The sequence below is a fragment of the Typopeltis vanoorti genome, chromosome 9 (assembly GCF_054136105.1).
Source record: "Typopeltis vanoorti isolate ZY-2024b chromosome 9, IOZ_Tvanoo_1.0, whole genome shotgun sequence".
Classification (NCBI taxonomy): Eukaryota; Metazoa; Arthropoda; class Arachnida; order Uropygi; family Thelyphonidae; genus Typopeltis; species Typopeltis vanoorti.
In genome coordinates, this window is record NC_143557.1 from 110,519,867 (window position 1) to 110,541,565 (window position 21,699).

General features: G+C 36.1%; 1 protein-coding gene across 5 annotated transcripts in view; it reads right to left on the reverse strand.

The window, feature by feature from the left end:
* The window catches only part of LOC150103420 (solute carrier family 52, riboflavin transporter, member 3-B-like), a 130,134-nt gene extending 122,178 nt beyond the window's left edge, over window positions 1-7,956 (reverse strand). For 2 of the 5 annotated variants that reach the window (XM_090398002.1, XM_090398000.1), the window contains exons 1-2: window positions 7,820-7,956; window positions 7,522-7,684 (exon numbers count right to left, since the gene is read on the reverse strand). The gene's annotated coding sequence lies outside the window, so the exon portion shown is untranslated. The remainder of the gene's footprint in view (window positions 1-7,521; window positions 7,685-7,819) is intronic. The other 3 variants (XM_090398003.1, XM_090398001.1, XM_090398004.1) reach the window with 2 other exon arrangements.
* Window positions 7,957-21,699: the final 13,743 nt, after the last annotated feature.

The following is a 21,699-nucleotide window of genomic DNA, read 5'->3' on the forward strand; positions in this document are numbered from 1 at the left end:
ACATGCCTTCTTTGAACTTTTGCCAGGACATCAGGAGTGAAACCCTGATTAACCTCAATACTAATAAGGCTCCTGGTCTAGTTGGTACTCCTCCAGCTGCACTCAAAACTTATGTCCCAGAATTAACATCCATTAAGTATCATCTATATAAGCTATTGTATTCTACTAGCATCTATCCAAAAGCATGGAAGCAAGTCTACTATCTCCCTTATTTTGGGGTAGGCCAGATGGCCTGTAACCAAGAGCAGGGAGATAAAAGTCAGCCACCTAACTATCATTCCATTGCTCTTACCTGAGCACTTTCAAAACTGATGGAAGCTATCAACAACCAGCTTTTACACTACAGAGACCATCCAATTAATTAGCAATCACCAATATGGATTTTGCCATTCTCATTCTACAGTTGACCTTATTGCCAATATCATTCACCTTTGGACACAGGCAATGGAAAAATTTGGAGAAACCTATGCTGTCACTCCAATATTTTAAAAGCATTCAATCGTGTTTGGAAAAAAGGCCTCTTGAACAAACTATCATCTTATAGCCTCCCTCCTACACCATGATTGCTAGCTTCCTCACTGGTCATTCATTGTGTGCCATGATGGATGCATCCTCTCATCCAACTTCTCTATTAATGCTAGAGCACCTCAGGGTACTCTCACCCATGTTCTTCCTCCTTTACATCAATAACTTTCTCTCTCTCTAACTTCAAATCTTATTCAGTTTTGCCAATGACAGTACTCTTCATTCCTCTTCCTCATTTGAGAAACCCTAATCTCAAATGAGAGAAGCTCAAGATCGTCCATAACCAGTGAAGACAACTTAGTTAAGTCAATTTCAATGCCATAAAAACTCAGGTCCGCCTTATTACCTGAAAGATACTACTTGGACTCCCTCTTACTTTTGATAATGTTCCAATTTTCTTTCAAGATCAGCCTCTGCTTCATCAGCTGACTGTCACATCCAGTTTATCATGACACAAACATATTACTGACCCAGCCTCTAAAAAACTTGGTGTTCCTATCCATTCAAAATATTACTTCTTTTCCTCTCAACTCCTAACACTTTATAAGTGTCAGATCTGACCAACCTTGGAATACTGTTCCAGCATTTTGAGTGATGCACCCAAAACCTTCCTAAATATTCTTGACGATATACAGAATAGGATGATCTACTTAACAAGCAACCTTCCCTCACAGACTCCCTTCAGTCACTTTCCCCATAGGTGCTCTATTTCTGCACTGTGCCTTTCCTATAGGTACATTTATCAGCATTGCTCCTCTTAATTGGCTGCTATCATTCCTCTGCTTCCTTCTAACCATGTAAGAACTAGAGTAGCCACTGGCCAACACCTATATGAACAAACTTCTCATCATCTTCCTTCATTTCATCCACCTTAATTCTTTGGAACAATCTCCTCCATAATGTTTTTCTCCTGAGTACAACCCTCCAACTCTTTAAGAACAATGTTAACAGACTACTTCTTTCTTCTTAATCACTAACCCACATATGACACTATAGTGTTACAGGTCCTGTGACCTTTAATCCTGCAGAGGTAGCGGTCGAAAAAATTGCAACGTAGGTCGCATGTATCTGAGAGATACATTCATTACTAGTATGTGCTAAAATGCGATAAAACTTTAAAAACAAACACTGCAAATATAATACATGATGGTTTATTTATTTTCAGTTACAATCTAGAAATTATTGAACAAAGAAAAAAACAACAACTAAACCAATACTATACTGACATTGGAGTTTGTGGTATCTCTCAGATACAATTTACTACCAAATATCACTTTCACATTCGAATCTATCATTCTCATCATCAAACTCGAGTAACAGAATCACTGAATCTCTTCAACATCTGATGGATTACCAATAGATATATTTTCCCAGCCATTTTCAAAAGTAAATAAAAAAAAAACTTTAACTAAAAAAGTAAGTAAAAAAAAAAATAAATGAGTGGAATATCACTCATAATATATGTATGCGCAACTACTCATGACCTCCAAGCTATACACTGGATATGTGTAAGAATATTTATATTAAACAATTTGTTTGTATCTGTCAGATCAGCCGTGACCTCTGCAGAGTTAATGTGTGACATTGTCATAAAAAAAAAAAAGGAAACAGCTCAAGGGGGAGGGTGGGTGAGAATAGCTTCTGAGAAGAGGAAAGTAACCAAAAAAAAATTCTGTCCTAAAGAAACTAACTACAATTCAACTTTAAATTATAAAATGCCAAGAAATTATATTCTTGGTTTAATCCTTTAACCATGTGTGTAAGTAAGCAAAGTTTACATGTAAAGTCTCACGACTGGCCCACTTGTATACAGAGACTATTGACTTCATATCAATAGCCTCTGTATACAAGAGGCTATAGTATCCCATAATGAAAGGCACACATCCTTTCAGATGTGTCTGCATTATATGATGCTAAGGCAATTGATGTAAAGTCATTAGCCTCTATACAAGTAGCCCAGTCATGAAGATGCCTCAATGCCAAACTTTGTTTGCTTACACATAAATAAAGAGTGTTGGAAGTTTTTCCACTTGGTTATACTATAAATTAAAGATACCAGAAATTATATACTTCGTTTAATCCTTTATCCAAGTGTAAGCAAACAAGTTTGCACCTGAACTGTTTTCAAGAGTAGGGTAACTTGTATAAAGAAGCTAAGACTTCACATCACTTGCCTTAGTATCCCATAATGCAAAGTACATATCCTTACGGGTATTTATAATGCTATACATTATGGGAAGGTCACTACCCAGACCTGTATCAACCTTTTATTGAGGTCTCTTCAGTGGGAGCCAGACCTAGAGGTGATACTAAGGTTGAAGTTATGCAGAAGTCACATTTTCATATACGAGTTGCCAAAAGGTGTCACACCTTATTATTAAATTACGAAAATACATAATGAAAGGCACACATCCTTTCAGATGTGTCTGCATTATATGATGCTAAGGCAATTGATGTAAAGTCATTAGCCTCTATACAAGTAGCCCAGTCATGAAGATGCCTCAATGCCAAACTTTGTTTGCTTACACATAAATAAAGAGTGTTGGAAGTTTTTCCACTTGGTTATACTATAAATTAAAGATACCAGAAATTATATACTTCGTTTAATCCTTTATCCAAGTGTAAGCAAACAAGTTTGCACCTGAACTGTTTTCAAGAGTAGGGTAACTTGTATAAAGAAGCTAAGACTTCACATCACTTGCCTTAGTATCCCATAATGCAAAGTACATATCCTTACGGGTATTTATAATGCTATACATTATGGGAAGGTCACTACCCAGACCTGTATCAACCTTTTATTGAGGTCTCTTCAGTGGGAGCCAGACCTAGAGGTGATACTAAGGTTGAAGTTATGCAGAAGTCACATTTTCATATATGAGTTGCCAAAAGGTGTCACACCTTATTATTAAATTACGAAAATTACTCTGGATTAGAGAAAGTTCTTGGAAGTTTTTTCACTTGGTTATTGTATAAATTAGAGATACCAAGAAATTATATACTTGGTTTCAGGTGAGGCTCATGCATAGACACAGCAGAACTGGCACCCCCAATTTTTTTTGATATATAAATATATTTATTAATTTATTTATATTTGCTTGTAAGATTTAATTTTATCATCAGCAATCCTATACAATTCTCTTATTTTCTATAAAAAATAATGAAAATCCATCTTGTAGCACTTAGGAGGGCAAAGGATGCTAGCAGCACTGTGTTTACCACAGTGTCATATTGCTAGTATTTGCTACGCACGCAAGCATATGCATGTCATAGTGAGATGCGAGCTATTAGCTAATGCGGCACTGTCCATTACACAGTTCCACTGTTGTTTATATGCAGTTTGCACCAGTAGTAGAATGTTCGTAGTGCTTATCGTGTTTACTCAGTCTCTTTAAATATCTGGACATTACTATTAAAGACAACATTTGTTATAGTTTTAATTTTAAAACATTATCGGGATTATGATAATGGATTTTATTTTTAAGTATTTTGAATTATACTAAACTGTATAATTTTATCGGTAATAAACAATATTTTTTCATGAAACAAAACAAGAAGAATATATTTTATTTTTAAGTCATTTTGAATTATACCAAACTGTATAATTTTATCGATATAAACAATATTTTTTCACGTTTACTTTTTTTTTAAAATTTTTACCATAATTTTGATATTTTATCCAAACACGTATACACATAATGAATAACATTATACATACCCATAAGGATATGTGCTTTGCATTATGGGATACTAAGGCAAGTGGTGTGAAGTCTTAGTGAGTCTCCATTCTTTATACAAGTTGCCCCAGTCTTGAAAATAGTTCAGGTGCAAACTTGTTTGCTTACACTTGGATAAAGCATTAAACCAAGTATACAATTTCTTGGTGTCTTCAATTTACATAGACAATGGATTAAACCAAGAATATAATTTTTTGGCATCTTTAATTTATAGTATAAACAAGTGAAAAACTTTTCACATCTATCTCTAATTCAGAGTAATTTAATAATAAGATGATGCACCTTTTCAGTACTTGTGAATGGAAAATATATGACTTCTGCATTACTTCAACTTTGGTATCTGTTCTAGATCTGGCTCCCACTGGTGATATTTAATAATGCTCATCTTTGCACTACTGAGCTTCCAGCCCCGAAGTGATAAGTTTGGTAGTGATCGCTTGGGATCACTCAGTCAGACAGTTCTTCTTGGTGGTAGAGTCAACCTTCACTGAGTAATGAGTTAAATGATCCTTCAGGTCACTCAATGATTGGGTGATATTGATATCTAGTTTTTAGAGAAAGCCTGCACTTGAACAATAATATTTGTCTTTGGATTTGCTTACTTCCCAGATAGTAGAGAGGCTCTGCTTGGTGGCAAGTTTTTTGCTTGTCACTGAGAGGAGCCACTGCTGAGTTTTCTGTATTGGAGCGATTCAGGCCAGGAGTGATATGAGTTTAGTAGTGAACCTTTAGGGTCCTAAAGTTTAGTCAAAACTCAGCGAGATTTAGAGTGATCTTGTAGATCACTCAGAGTTTTTGGAGAGGTATCCCTGCACTTCAACATTGAAGTGAACTATGAGGATTAATTAATGCGGTGTAATTAATCCATATAGATTAATGTGATGATTAATATAATATATAATTACATCTCTAGTAATAATATACTGGAGTCTCCATGTAGTCAATACGTTCATTGCAGGAGGCCTAAAATGTGTTGCAGAGATCTGTTGGCATTGTCAGCATGAAGAGTGTGAATAAGTTTAAGATACAACATGACATGTCGGTGACTGATTGAGACTTCCTGCAATAAGCTCATTGAATTCACACACACACCAGGCTCAACAAATTATGCAAAACTACTTGCCATGCAAAAAATTTATTTGTGCAGAACTCTCCCCCACCCTATTTTATAATGAATTTTCACAGGAGTTCTATAAAATGATTAACAGTGCTGTATATCATTAGTAAGTTTTTTTGTTGTTGCTGATTTTTTTTTTAAAATTAGCTCACCACAAGTGAGCATATTTGTCAAGACCTGTGTATATATATATATATATATAAACATGACTATGTGTGTGTGTGTGTGTGTGTATATATATATATATATATATATAAACATGACTATGCATGTGTGTATGTGTGTATATAATATATATATATATATATATATATAAACACAACTATGTATGTGTGTATATAATATATATATATATATATATATATATATATAAACACGACTATGTATGTGTGTGTATAATATATATATATATATATATATATATATAAACACGACTATGTATGTGTGTGTATAATATATATATATATATATATATATATATAAACACGACTATGTATGTGTATATATATATATATATAAACACAACTATTTATGTGTGTATGTATATATATATATATCTATAAACACAACTATTTATGTGTGTATGTATGTATATATATATACACACATACATAGCCATACATAGCTGTATGTGTGTGTGTGTGTGTGTATATATATATATATATATACACACACACAAATTACATATACATATGTGCACACACGACTAGTATGTATGCACGTGTGTGCACATTAACGGAACCGAACTGCAAGAAGTTGACGAGGCAAGGGACTTGGGAGTTATTGTGGACAGAAGAGAACTTAAGTTTAAATAATATATATATATATATATATATATATATAAGGTATATAAACATATACAAGATATATACATACGTGTGTGTGTGTGTGTGTGTGTGTGTGTGTGTGTGTGTGTGTGTGTGTGTGTGTGTGTGTGTACAATACAAGCAAACAGTCAGAAAAACTCAATTTATAGATAATATATAGGGTTTTGGGGAGGGAAGAGATGGGAAAAGCGCTGAACAATTTCTTCGGGGAGGATGAGATCACATGCTGTTTACCATATTAACGGAACTGAACTGCAAAAAGTTGACGAGACAAGGGACTTTGGGAGAGTTATTGTGGACAGAGAACTTAAGTTTAAAGGGCATATTGCAAAGATTGCCAAAACATAACATCAAATTACATGGTTGTTGAAGAACACACTAACAAACAGTGATAAGGAAGTTACTGTTCCACTTTACAAGGCATTAATAAGACCGCATTTGAACTATTGTGCACAGATCTGGTCACCTGGATTTCTTGATGATGAAGAAATGGTGGAGGGGATTCAGAGGCAATTACAAAGATTGTTGCAGGTCTGTGGGATGTTCCCTACAAGGATAGATTGAAGATCTATGGGCTCCAAAAACTAGCTGATAGATGTAGGAGAGGAGATATGATAGAAGCATATAAATTATTAAAGGGATTTCATAGGATTGATACTGATGACATTTTTAAGACCAGTGCAGGATGGAAGAGAAGGAGGGGCCATCCCTGGAGATTATGCCAGAGGTGGTTGTGAATGCTTCATCTGTAAATGAATTTAAGGAGAAGTATGATAGGTATTGTGTAAATAATGGTTAGTGTGTCAATGTGGGGTCTCCTGCGATGAGTCTTTTGCCTCCATGGAGACACTATTATAATAATAATATTATTGCTGGTGGATGCTAGATGACACTGTGTACAGATGATGATGATGGTAGCAAAATGTGTCTTTGGCGGATTATGTAAGTACTGAGGGAGAGCGAGTTGTGTGCATCAGAGCAGAAAGTCCTTTCCTTGGAATGGTAATAGTCCTGTAATAGTAATATGGCGATAGCACAGTTTAAGATATACTGGCAGTAAAAATAGCAAATCTTTACTTCAAATTTCTGCTTAATGCCACGGTGTATATCACACTGAAGTGACCTAGTCTTTCATATAACTTCCCAAACCATTAACTCTACTTTGTATGATAATTAGTGAATTAGAAAAAGAAAGGCACTAAAAATTCCTTACTTAATTTGTGAATAAATCAACATTAGAATGGAATGAAAATTATCTATACTTAATATTACAATGAAAATTTTCAATGCATATATTAATTTGAGAATTCCACTATACCCAGTTAGTTACGGGGTTCCGAGTTGTCTTAGCACTGTCAACTGTAGATATATGGCCACACTGCATTAAATTCAAGTCTGAGACATGACAGCTGACTACTACATTTTGTAGGAGAAAACTGAATTCTTATCCTTAATAACGAGCAGCTGACAGCTATGAGCTTCTGAAAAGGTTTAAATGAAAATAATAATAAAAAATTTAAAAAAATCGTTAACGCTCTAATGCATATTATAAATGTAAACGCGACATACGATAAAATGTTAAACTAAATTGACTATGCTATTCATTTATTTTTTACCTTGTAAGTAACTACAAAATTTAATCCAATTATTCATAGAAAAATGAAGCACATATATTTGAAATTACGTTTTCACTAATACGCGTATTCACGTTTCTTCTGCCCGAAAGATATTGCATCACTTGTGTTTTGACAAGTTAACAACGGCTAAAGCGATATACAAGAATATCTTAACTATAACAAATTCCCTATCGCTAATTTTTTCTTAATATATTAACTAGAGCAAATCCCTGTTGAGAGAAAAAAAAGAACCAAAGCTCACATTTAATTTGGTCACTAGAATCTTTTACAATATTTTTCATATTGCTTTTCTTGTCATCACCTTTAAAATGCTAAAACACCATAAATAAGAAATACATATCCGCGATGAATTCTTGGTAGTATCACATAATATCATGCAATTTTAACAGACTATTACTTAATGCCTAAAGGAAAGGAAGGGGAGAGAAAGCCGCCTAATGGGGGAAAAAAAAAAAGTAACCACCTGTAGTTTATATATGATACATGATTAGATTACCTTGAGACAAAAACGGGACAGGGATTATGTAATATTCTGTATTCGTGAAAAGGTAAGACAATAAAAAAAAGTTTATTACATAAACATATTGAGCTTAACATTATTCTTCAGTGACAGAACCCGTACAAAAATTTAGGTAGACGGAGGAGGACTTCTCACACTCCATGACACAATTTTGTCTTACAACTAACATAGCTCTCATTGTCTCAACACTTAATCTATATTTCTTCTTTGACAACATACTGTTCATAACAGAAAATATTCTCTCAACAGGTGCTGTAATTCCTGGGAAAAAAAGGATAACTCTGAAATATTATAAAAGTCTTGAAAGTCTAGGTGTTTTTCGTTCATTTCAGAAAAAATCCGTACCCATCTATCAGATACATGAATGTTTTCTTTATTCCATGTATAGGTTTACCATATTCTAAAATCCCAAAATGCCGATACCCCATCGCCTGACCAACTCGTTTCGGACACCAGCATCTAACACAAGAATTAATACATATGTTTGAAATCTTTACCTTTGTAAGCTTTTCATTAATTAGATGTGATGAGTATGCTTATTAGAACACCACAAAAATATATGAGATTTTAAGTGTCATCATAAGTCGTATGAAACAAGAGTAGGCCTACATGAAAAAGAATTAGACTTATCACACTACATATATTACTTTGCAGCCCATACATATTTTTCACTAGACCTAATTTTCTTTAGCAGTTCTTTGTTTCGACACAAATAGTCGAGCATGTTTTTACATGCAAAATGTCTGTAATTAAATTTAACTATAGCAAGTACTTTCACAGATTCTATGGTAAGTCTATTTCTTCCCTTGGTCCACTGAGCTTGTATTAATGAAAAGAGCCTTTCAACACTGGCATTGTGACAACACTGGCAACACAGTGACAACACTGGCAGATATTTTCATTATCAAAATGCAGACTTGTCAGCATAAACGTTTGGTAACCCTATCCATGTATCCAACTGCCTCGCAATTATAGATTTTATGAAGATCCACTGATCGAATACACGAGTTTCTTCTGTTTCTATGTGTTTGATGAGTTCCTCGTTGAAGGTGTCCTGTATTTCTTTCAATTCAGCTGTCTTTCTTAGCAGCACCCCCTTGAACTTCTCGGTGTTTCCTAAATTGCGCTTCCATTTGTTGACATATTCTTAGCTGGTTTCATAGAAATTCTACACTACCTCAAAAACTTGACCTCATTAATTTCTCCTGAATATACTAACATTTTCAGTTGTTTTTGACATCAGGAGTTACACACACTTTACTTTTTCTGGAATCTAAATTGTTTACAAGATTTTCAATGTTAACGGCTACTTCTGTAGTTGAAATATTATCTTTTTCAATTAAGCTAATGTATGTTTGGAACGTAGACACTTCATCTCTTGCAAATGACAACTATACTTTCAAACAGGAATCTTCAAACAATTTTCGCAACATAACAGAGCATTTTTCTTGAGAAAGAAAATAAGAACGAAGCCCATCAAACATGCTTAAAATTCTGTCAATTGATGAACCCAAGGACAAAATCTTGTATTTCCATACTCTAACAATTTAGTAGCATAATTGTTTCCTGCAAAGTCACAAAAGTTTTTCAGATCTTCAACTCTGTGTATATATTGAAGTATTTGTATACTTTCACTGCAATTCAATATGTCGACAGCACACTGGAGACAATTGTGTATAATGTATGCACAGCAATCAATACCGATAATTTGTCTCTTCAGTTCAGTTTCAAGTTTTTGATGCACATAATTTTTGCCAGGTCTTTTGCAGCCACCAAAATTGGTGTTCGTGTTATCTGCACACAAAACAACAATTTTGTTTTGTAAGGCAAATTTGTCAATTACTTTCTTTAACATAGCACACTGTAGGTTGGATGTTTCACCAGGTAAGGAGATAAAGTCTATAATTTTGTCTTGAACATCACAATATGGCAAAAAGCAATGATTGCAAAAAGTTTGATATCTTTTTTGTTTGATGCATCTAAACTGATTGTAATGCTTTTCGTTTTATTCAAATCCTCAGTTACTTCGCCCAATATTTTTATTCTTATTATTATTAAGTGACCTCCTCCGGGAGTCCAAAGACTCATCGAGTGAGGCCACCTACTCTACAACTCTGTTTCCACCCATTTCTCCAACTACAATCATCATCTACGCCAACCACCACTAATATTTTCACAGACAATCACAAACTTCTATGCCCATGCGGGATTCGAATACGCTGCCTTTTGGCTGGAGAGTGGATGCGCTAACCACTCGCCCAACCACGCCAGCATGTATGGTGATAAAAGGTTAGTAATTATTGCTTCTGATATGGTACGTGCTGAAGAAAATTTTGCCTCATAAATTTTATTTATCAATATCGACAAACCGTCATTTGCTTGAAAACTTTGGCTGTGACGCACAGTATGATAACAACAAGAGCCTCACTTGCTTCAAGTTTATAGCTTTCACTATCGCCATCACATCTCACTAGAAACGAGCTAATCTTTATAACTGAAGCCAGAGTCTTTTCAGTATCCTTATGTTTCTGGCTATGTTGATGTTGGTTGATGTAGCTTCTACCTCCATGAGCAACGGAAAAATGGGCATTACAATGTTGGCATACCACTTTTGTTCCATCACTACACAGCTTGTCCAGTTTAATAAATTTGAATTCTTTCTGGAGATCCTCATTAAAACTGCACTTTCGCCTCTTTGGCATTGCAAGGATAGACTTAAAACTTTAGAAAATATGAAATTTAAACCACCGGCATTGAATAACAAAGCCATCGGTTAGCATACAGGCAAAACAAAAACTAACGCTACAGAAGAACAGACGCCGAGTCTGAAATGAGCTGGTGTTGCCAGCATGTTTTTTTATTATTATTTATTTATTTTCTCTGAATAAATCACTGCAGATATCGGTATTTTGTATCGAACAATGCGACTCCATGATTATACAAATTATTGGTATCCATGATATTGATATACGATTATAGGTTATGCATAGAAGAAAATAGAAGAAACTAGTGGCGCCACCTGCTTTATCTTTTTGTTGTCGAAAGCGACAACTTTCATTAGTGTTGTGTCAACTGTTTATGATATATTGTTTCATTAGAAGCCGAGTTATAGTGACAGTGTTGTGTTCCATTTTATGATTTTTATTCTATCTAGTTATATACCTTTATCTATGTTCAACTATTATCTACGCACGAGATATCACCAAAATTTTTACTAATACTTAAGTTATTTCTCCCCTTAGTACTCCTAATATTTGTATTTATACTGCGCCTTTTGGGATATTTAGTTTGAGATATTATATACAAAAACAAGGAGAAAGAACTAAAATATGTCTGAAAGTGAAACAATGTTGCAGTCGTGACACTTTATCTCGTTTCTTAACACATTAATTTTCCGCGTGATTAGGTTCGTAATTTTTTCAAGTGGTGCATTGGACAGCAATTTCAGACTACTGTTTTATCATTGGACAAAAGGTTTATTAAATTCCTTAACATGGTACAATTCAATTTTTGTGATTACTCAATTTAATGCTAAACTAAATACTTACAAACTAACATTAGCTTATTACAAGTAATTAGGCTATGATCCTATAATGGGTATTACGATCATGCCGCCATAACAATTCAACACATAAATTCATTTGACATGGACAAATAAGATTAATTCATACTATTAACTATTCAACTTAAGTAGATTAACTAAACCATTTACTGCACTAACACATAACTAGTATTACGATCATGCCGCCATACACATTCAACACGTAAATTCATTTGACATGGACAAATAACATTAATTCACACTATTTAACTATTCAAACTTAAGTAGATTAACTAAACATTTTTCTGCACTAACACACAACTATGACATTTTAACTTTCCTATACATTACAATAGACATGCAAAATTCTCAGGACACTTAATTATTCACATAACACTAACACTAGCCAGCTTACTTTTAATATATTCTATCAGATACTAAAGTCCTAGTATAAATTTTCCTTGGTCACTTCAACAGTTCCGTATTAGAATAATGATACTTATTACAGACAAATTTTAGTTAACATTAGATGTATTTTACAGTACCTTTCTTTCTTGAGTTTTTCATATGGGCCTTTACCTCTTTCTGATTGAACTAGCTTGTTATAACCTCTCCGATAATCTGCTACTCCTACGTTCCTTTTGGAGTTGAACTATGCTTAAACATTCGTAATTCAGGACACACTTTGAATCATCTATATGACGGCTGTGCGACTCGCGACGTGGATATCGATATCTTTATAGCTTTCCCTTTCTCGTGATTGTCACTGAAGTTGAAACACAAAGAATACGTTTCCTTTTCTTTGACTCTATGGCATTCTTCGCTTCTTACATAGGAAATCTGGAAACGAAATCCCTCTCACTTTTGTTTCCATGTTGTGACGACGGAGATATAACCCCAATCTCCACTCAGGAAAACCGCGTGAAACTATGCCACGGAGCTCGTAGAGAACTCCTCGGGAACAGAACCAAAACAAAAACCAAAAAGCCTTATGGGGGAGGGTTTCCAACCCTTTTATACTTGCTCTCCTAACGGCACCCTCTTTAACTTCTTTTCTCCTCACCTACTTGTTTTTACTTCACCGACCAATTAGGGTGGCGTTTTTTTTTTCTTTCTCCCAAACGTCCTTTGGTCGGCGAGCCAAACGTTGTCTCAATTCGGGAATCGGCCCTGAGCGATAGTCTATTGTTTTTCTTCCGCTAGCCTCTAACAATCCCCTTTCCAAAATTTTTCTATGAATTCACTTAATATTTTTAATCTCTAGCCTCTCACATACCATTTCTTATGACTAATCCTTTTCTGTATTATTTAGTTAAATTTTCTCTTTTATGTCATATTACAACATTAATATATTCTTTCCTTTTGTTAGTTAGTTCAACCAAACACCTTTATTTTATATATATTTTATTGGATGCAAGAATATTTCCTTTTCCTTTTAAATAATTCATTTAAATTAGCTATTAGCCTTTATGCAGGGTTTTTAATTTATTTCTCTTCATGTTACACCATGATAGCTGAGAATTCTACATTCTTAAGATATCAGGTGTAACAACAGTATGTTTTGACGTACGGTCGGTCGATTATCACGATATTCATGCCGTACGCGACGAATTCTAGCTATCAATCGATTCAAACCTTCGAGATAAAACTGGCCATTGACCGTTTGGCTAGGCGGAACGAATTCTTTGTGGATAATGCCCTTGGAATCGTAGAAACAAATCAGCATTGTCTTTACTTTTGACTTCTCCAAGCGACTTTGTTTCGGATGTCGCTCTTCTAGTGGTCTCCACTCAGCACTCTGTTTCGGGCTCCTACTCAAAACACCACGTTTCGTCACCAGTAACGATCGTTTCAAGGAAGTCTGAATTCTTACGAGCGGTTTTAACGAGGTCCTTGCAGTGTTTAATTCGATACATTTTTTGGTCGTCGGTCAACTTGTGGGGAAGAAATCGCGAATTCAATTTACGAAGGCCGAAACTCTCTGTCAAAATGTTGTGCACAGTTGATATTAGAATCCCCAATTCATCTTCAATCAATCTCATGGACGATCTCGGGTTTTCTTTGATAAAATCACGCACTTTTTTGGATGTTAACTTCGCTCAGTCCGATTTTTGGACAGCTCGGCTTTTCGTCGTCCTCAAGCGTCTTTTGAAACAGTTGATGCGTTTCGGTAAACCTTTTACCAAGTTTAACACAAATATCAATCGCAGCACTTCGTTTGAAACTCATTTTTCAACCGTTCATCAAAACACACTGGTACTCTTGGCTCTATAACTCGGCTTTTAATGAAACAAATATCATAAACAGTTTGACACAACACTAATGAAGGTCGTGGCTTTCGACAACAAAAAAATTTTAACAGGTGACGCCACTAGTTTCTTCTATTTTCGATAAGTTCGGTTTCTTTTTGGACAGTGGGTATATATGACTGACCAATATTAAAGTATATTTATAGTTTTTATTAAAAACGGGATAAAATTTACATTTTAATTAACGGGAAATCCATTTTAATGTATTAAAATGAACGACCATTTTAATACATTTCTTATAAATGGACTTTGTAAAGTGGCCATTAGCTGTACTTGCATCTTTCCGTGTTGGAAACATTCAAGAAAGTATTACACTTTAAGAAGAGACTTAAATTTTAGCTTGCACGTTTTCATTTATCTGTTTTCAGTAAACTATTTCGCTTTGAGATTATTGCTTAGATAACCAAATTCAGATAATATAATATAAATTTTAGAAGCGGTTCAATATTCAGGATATTTACGAGTTTCCGTAACGCCGTAGGTAAGGACGATGACCTTTGGATGGAAACCTAGATTCAGTGCCATCGGTATAGCGGGGTCGGAGAGAATCAGGCAGGAACTCTGGTAAAATTATTTTCCTCGATCATGATAGCATTCTGGCACTTTTGATTGGTAAATTGTACAATTTAAATCTAATAAAAATATTAAATAAAATGGGAGTAGGCAAGACCATCAAACGTTAACTACCTTTTGAAGAGCACTCCTCAGCTAGTCCAGTAGCCAATCACAGAACAGCTTGCCCAAGACTATAAATTATTTTAAAAGGGCATCTGGAGAGGAGGTGCGTGCGTGCGTGCGTGCGTGCGTGCGTGTGTGTGTGTGTGTGTGTGTGTGTGTGTGTGTGTGTGTGTGTGTGTGTGTGTGTGTGTGTGTGTGTGTGTGTGTGTGTGTGTGTGTGTGTGTGTGTGTGTGTGTGTGTGTGTGTGTGGTGCGTGCGTGCGTGCGTGCGCGCGCGCTCGGGTACGTTTAGAAAAGCCTTGGTTATTTGTTGGGGAGATTGGTAGAAAATGATAAACTGATTATTCAATAGAGAAGAGTAATATCACTCTTCTATGAAATTATTGTTGTGCTCCTTTTTGTTCCCCAGAGAGAATAACTGAAAGCGTTTATACCTAACTCTCAGAAAACATTCAATAGCAACCTTCACTCTTCGTGAGCATTGGTACTCGTATTCGCTTCTAACAATTTGCAGCGACTTCTTAATGAAGAGAGAACAGAGTCAGCTGGTTCCACTGAAACCAGCTGACTCTTTTCTATATAACTAATAACTAATTACCTTTGAACAGCTGGTATTAATGTACTGTAGATAATAAGTTGTTCGTGATTGGAATTTTCATAATAATAATATTATCAATATTAATCATAGGGTAATTAATCAAAATACACATCTTCCAATGTGTATTTTGCAATCTTAAGTAATATACGAGCGTTGTCTGAAAAGTTCTCAGCCTAACAATGAAGAAACTAATTTATAATTACCAAATTATTTTTATTTTTCAACATAATCTCCCTTAAGAATAATATATTAATTCCAGCGATGCTCCAACGCCATTATCCCGTCCCTGTAGTGGTTCTCAGTAAGATCTGGAAAACATCCCTCTAGATGCAATCACCTCTTGATTCTTCGAATCAAGAGGTGATTGCATCTTGAACTGACTTCATTATGAATCTTGAACTGATTTCATTATGAACTGACCAGCGAAAAAGAGTTTTAGTGTTGGGAAGAGAGAGAAGTCTGACCGAGCCAAATCTGGGGAATAGAGTGGATCTTCTAACAATTCATTGTGCAGATCCCTTAATTTTCCCATTGCCAAAACACTTTTGTGGGCAGGTGCATTGTCCTGATGAAAGGCGATTTTTTTCTTCTGCAAACCGGGTATTTTTTTCTCGAATTTTTTTCGTTTAGTCTAGTTAAAAGATCGAAATAATATTCCCCGGTTATTGTTTTACCCTTTTCAAGATAATTAATAAACCAAATGCCTTTCGCATCCCAAAACGCCGATGACCTTTCCTGCTGATGGAACTGACTCTGTCTTCTTTGGCGCTGAACAACCCGCTTCTGTCGACTGTTTTGACTGCTGTTTAGATTCTGGTATGTAATGGTGAATCCAAGTCTCATCAATAGTAATAAATCGACGCAAAAATTCAGTTGTATTCTTCTTAAAACGCTCCAAGCACTGTTCAGAGATTTTCGTGCGAGTGCGTTTTTGATATGCTGTGAGCATCCGTGGCACCCATCTTGAGCAATGCTTTTTCATTTGCAATTCTTCATGCAAAATATATCCCACACGTTCTTTTGAAATGCCTATAGTTTTAGCAATTTCTCGCACTTCGACGCGACGGTCATCCAATACCACATCGTGCACTTAATCAATGATTTCTGAAGTTGTTTCACTTTTGGAAGTCCTTCATATGGATGAACTTCAAGGCTGGTACAGCCATGTTTAAACTCGGCAGTCCATTTCTTAATTGTCGAAAACGAAGGAGAAGAGTGCCCATAAACTTTTATGAACTTCAAATGAATTTCTTTTGTCGTTAAACCTTCTCTTACAAAGAATTTTATAACCGCACGATACTCAATTTTATCTATTTCAAGGGATATGTGGTTTCAAGGGGTATTGTGCTTCTGACTGCTGTATAAAAAACTGCTAGATAGAATGACTTGCAATATCACTTGGATGCTTATGACAGATGTATCAGCTTAGAATAAAATCTTACCGATAGTGTTGTCATCTATGGTCGAGGCCGAGAACTTTTCAGACCACCCTTGTGTAATAACAATATCCTCCACAACAATAGCTGAATAAAAAAAAACACTGTAGCTAGTCCGGTTACTAACAATTCACTGACAATATAATTGTTTATGTATATTCAGTATCACTGTAATTTCTGTAACCACATGAAACATAACACGTGGAAGTGACCATGTGTTGCATTCTGTTCTATTCTTTCATTATTTCTAATACAGTATTGCCCATTTCCCAGCAATCAGATATGATGTCGGAAATCAATAATTTAGAACAACTTTTTCTTGTTTTCGAAATAATCTGTTACCCAGATTTATTTTTTTTTTAATTTACGAGTCTTTCATTAAATTATAAGTGCCTGTGTAGCTCAGTGGATGTGGCGTATGCACACTATGGCGCTTGACCACACGAAGCAAGACTTTGTTTCGAATCTAGTCGTCAACTAAAGGAAATTCTTCTAAGCCTTTTTTCGACCGGTTTCCAAGTTAGTCGATCTCTGGCACGGGAAAGCGGGTTTTTTCTCCCGGAAACTCGGGTTTTTCGTCCCGTAAACTCAAGAAAATCGACCGTAGAACCCACATTTTTTCAGACATTAAATATATTGTGTTTGGATTAGGGACCACGAGATGGTGGCACTTGTTGAGCCGTCTCTCTTCACTCTGTGCTGCTTAATTAGTGATAGTCTTGGGCCAGCTATCTCTGATTGGTTGCCAGTGGTGATTGAACTGCCCACTCAGTCTCCAAAAGTCAGATAGCGCTAAACGGCCTCGCCTATGGGAATAAAAAGGCGTTAGCTGATTTTTTTTATTCACTACTATTTATCCATAATTCTCCATTTCATTTAGAGATCACACACATGACTGTTACAGCATCAAGTAGTTGATGATATATATTGTTCCTAGAGTACAGATTTTCTGCCATTTTTTTACCCATTTTTTTAGAATGATGTTTTCATAACGATGGAATTTGCGTGTGCATCCACAGTGATATGCTGCCCAAAGTGAGGCCTAGCTTCAACTCTATTCGCCAACTTGATTATTAAATCCATTAAATGAGATTTCTGTTTCTAATTCAAATATATATCCTAGTCCAACTCAGAACTCATTTCCATCTATCCAGAGTTCAGTGTTGGTAAAAGGATCACAACAAAGTGAAGATACAATAATAGAAATTGAGGAATCACAGGCGTTGGCATCTTTTGACAGTTTGCTCCAAGATTCATTGTCAATCCCAGTAATGAATACGATGCCTATTCTTAATACTGTTGAGTTAATTGAAACTCGCTCAAATAACATAGAATCAGGGCTAAGTACAGATAATCAAATATTAGTTCCTTGTTCTGTATCACCTCAGTTATCTACTTCTCTTCAAGTTGCACAAAGTATGATAAAAGATATCGAACCTGGTGTCTCGCTCTTATTACCTGCAGCTGCAATTTCACCTTGTGCCAGTTCTTCACATCAAGACAGTAGATCCATGATGATGATGATGTCTTGGGATACATCCAGGCCTACTGCTGTTATGCCAAACATTCCTAAAATACATGATCAGCAGCTTCCATTACAGGATCAGAATGTTGCTCAAGAGAAGGAAAATGGGTCAGTTAATTATCGTTGGATATCCTCGCCAGAACATCATTGTGAGGATTGCTGTAGATGCTGCGCGACCAAAAATATCCAAAGACATAATATGAAACTACATGAAAATGACAGACAGGAATATATATTGGATGTGGACATGAAAACAGAGTTGATGATGATGAAGCAAGATATGAACTGCATGAGAAATGAGATGAAAAGAATTAGAGACATACATGGAAGAACGAATAATAACAGAAGGAAAGATGGGCATGCGAAAGATATATCCAATGATTCAAGAGTGGTTCTCTATGGAGATTCCATTATTAGAGGTGTGGTGAATGAAAAGATGCACAAGGTTTGTTTTCCTGGTGGTAGAATGGAGAGAGTGATTGAAGCGTTGGACATGAGGAGTAAGAGAGCACAAGAGTTGGTGGTTGTAGTAGGAACAAATGATTTGGATGGGAACAAGGAAAATGCCAGATTGGATATAAGGAGATTATTAAGGAGAGTAAAAGATAACAGTGTGGTAGGAAAGGTAGTCAGTGTGTTGCCAAGGTATTATAGTGATGAATTGAGGAGGCGGGCAAAGATTATGAATGATATGTTAGCGCAGTTATGTGAGGAGAATGGAGTGCATTTTGTGAATGTGTGGGAGGAATTTGAGGGACGGATGGAATTGTATAAAGAAGATGGGCTGCATTTAAATGGTTTTGGTGTGAGTCTGCTGGAGAGATTGTTACTGGCAGGAGAAGTAATGACTGTAATGAATATATCTGAGGTGGTGGGAAGTGATATGAAAGAGCAAAAAAGTAAGGTAGGGAGAGGTATTTGTTCAGTTGCAAATGGGGAAGTGAGTATTATGAATGAAGTAAATGAGAGAGTGGAGGTACAATACGAACAGGGAAACGGGGGGAGTCAGGGTGGAAGGGGAGAAACTTTATGAAACATGCGGGTGTTGAATTTAGAAGTGAATGTATAAGCGGACAAACACAAATTGAGATGGCCTGGGATGGGTGGAAAGAGTTTAGGTGTGAAGAAAGTTGTAGAATTGGTGGTAATATAGAGGAAGTGACAGGAGAAGGTATTGAAGAGTTACATCGCAGGAGTGATGTTCTTAGGACTTGTAGAAGCAGTAATGATTTATTATGTTTATTCACTAATGCTAGAAGTATTCGAAATAAGGGGAACGAAATTGTTGCTTTGCTCGAGTCTGTTCGCCCCAAAATTGTTGGTATAAGTGAGACATGGTTACATGACGATGACATCCTGACAGGAATAGAGATGAACGGATATGATATTTTTCGTGAAGATAGACAGGGAAGAAAGGGAGGAAGAGTACTGTTAATGGTAGCAGATGAGTTGTGCCCATCTAAGGTGGAATTGCAAGGTGCAAATTGTGGTCACGGTTTTGAGGCCGTATGGTGTGAAGTAGAAGTTAACAGGAGGAAATATTTAGTTGGGTGTTGCTATAGACCTGGTAATATGGAAGGTAATGAGAAGGAAATGTATAGGCAAATTGGCCTAGCTAGCAAGAAACGAGTTATCATTATGGGCGACTTTAATTATGGTGATATAGATTGGAAGCAAGAGACTGCATCTGGGGGTAAAGAAAATGAATTTTTGGAGTTTTTGAAAGATAATTACCTTAGGCAGTACGTAACGGAGGGTACACGAGGATCAAGAGTATTGGATTTGATCATCTCATCAGATGATGTTATTATAAATGAGGTGTCAAATCTTCCACCAGTTGGTGAGAGTGACCACGAGGTGATCACGTGCAGGGTGACCAGTCATTCGAGGACGTCTGTTAGAAAGGGATATACAGTATGTGGAATTATAAGACTGGTAATTACGAAAAGCTCAGGAGACAGCTTGCGATAATAAATTGGAAAGAAGAACTGGATGGAAAGGATATCAATGCTGCTTGGGCCATACTCAAGAACTATTTGGTGGAGGCAATATCAGAGTGTATTCCGAGGGTCAAGAGGGTAAACAGAGTGGGTGTAAAATGGATGAATCAAGAGATAAGGTATGCAATATGGAAGAAGAAGGTATTATGGAAGAAACACAAAATGAGTATATATAACAACCAGTTGCATGAGAAGTACAAAGAGCAGGCGAGGAAGGTGACTAGCTTGATAAGGATAGCAAAAATGCAGTATGAGCAGCAGTTAGCTAAAGCGGCCAAAAAAAATCCTAAGGAGTTTTTTCGATATGTCGCCAGTAGAAGAAAGAATGATTATGGTAGAATGGGAGTGATTGGTGAAAACGGAGGAATGATAACCGCTGCGGAGGAGATAGTTGAGATATTTAATGAGCAATTTCTAACGGTATTTCGCTCTTGCGAATGTGATATCATGCAGAACTTGAAAGTTGTGGGAGAAGAGGAGGAGGAGGAGGAACTGTTAGTAAGTGAACAGGAGGTATATGAGGAATTGAATAGACTTGATGTAAATAAGGCTGTGGGACTTGATGCTATTTCACCACGTGTCTTGAGGGAATGTGCCAGAGAGTTAACAACAGCTTTTGTATATCTTTTCAACATGAGTCTCTCATTGGGTCAAGTTCCAAAAGAGTGGAAAGAAGGTAAAATTGTTCCAATTCATAAGGGAGGTGATAAGAGTAAGGCTCTGAATTATAGACCAGTCTGTGTGTCTGGAGTTGTGGTCAAGGTATTAGAGAAGTTAGTTAGGAATGAAGTTCAGAATTGGGTTGACAACAGAAAAATACTCTTTGGTGGCCAGCATGGATTTACTAAAGGAAAATCATGCTTTAGCAATCTGCTTACTTTTTATAATAAAGTGACAAATGCGTTGGATAAGGGTATTGCATATACCAGGGGTCGGCAACCTGCGGCTCGCGAGCCACATGGCTCTTTGGATGTGAAGCTGCGGCTCTTTAGTTCCATACGCAAATATTATTTATTTTATCAAAAAAAAACATTTAAAAATCGTTCTGAATCGATTAACGAGGACTAGGCACCGATTCTATCTCTCAGCCACTTGTACTCGCTTTTCACCGCACCCCTCCCCCGTGACACGCGTCGTCACTGTCGTCAGTCCGTCGGAAGCTCTCGAATGACGCCGTCGTCGGATGTTTCTATGTAGGTTTTAATTCGCTTTCGACGCAAGACAATTTCGCGTCTTCACCAGTGCTTTGGCT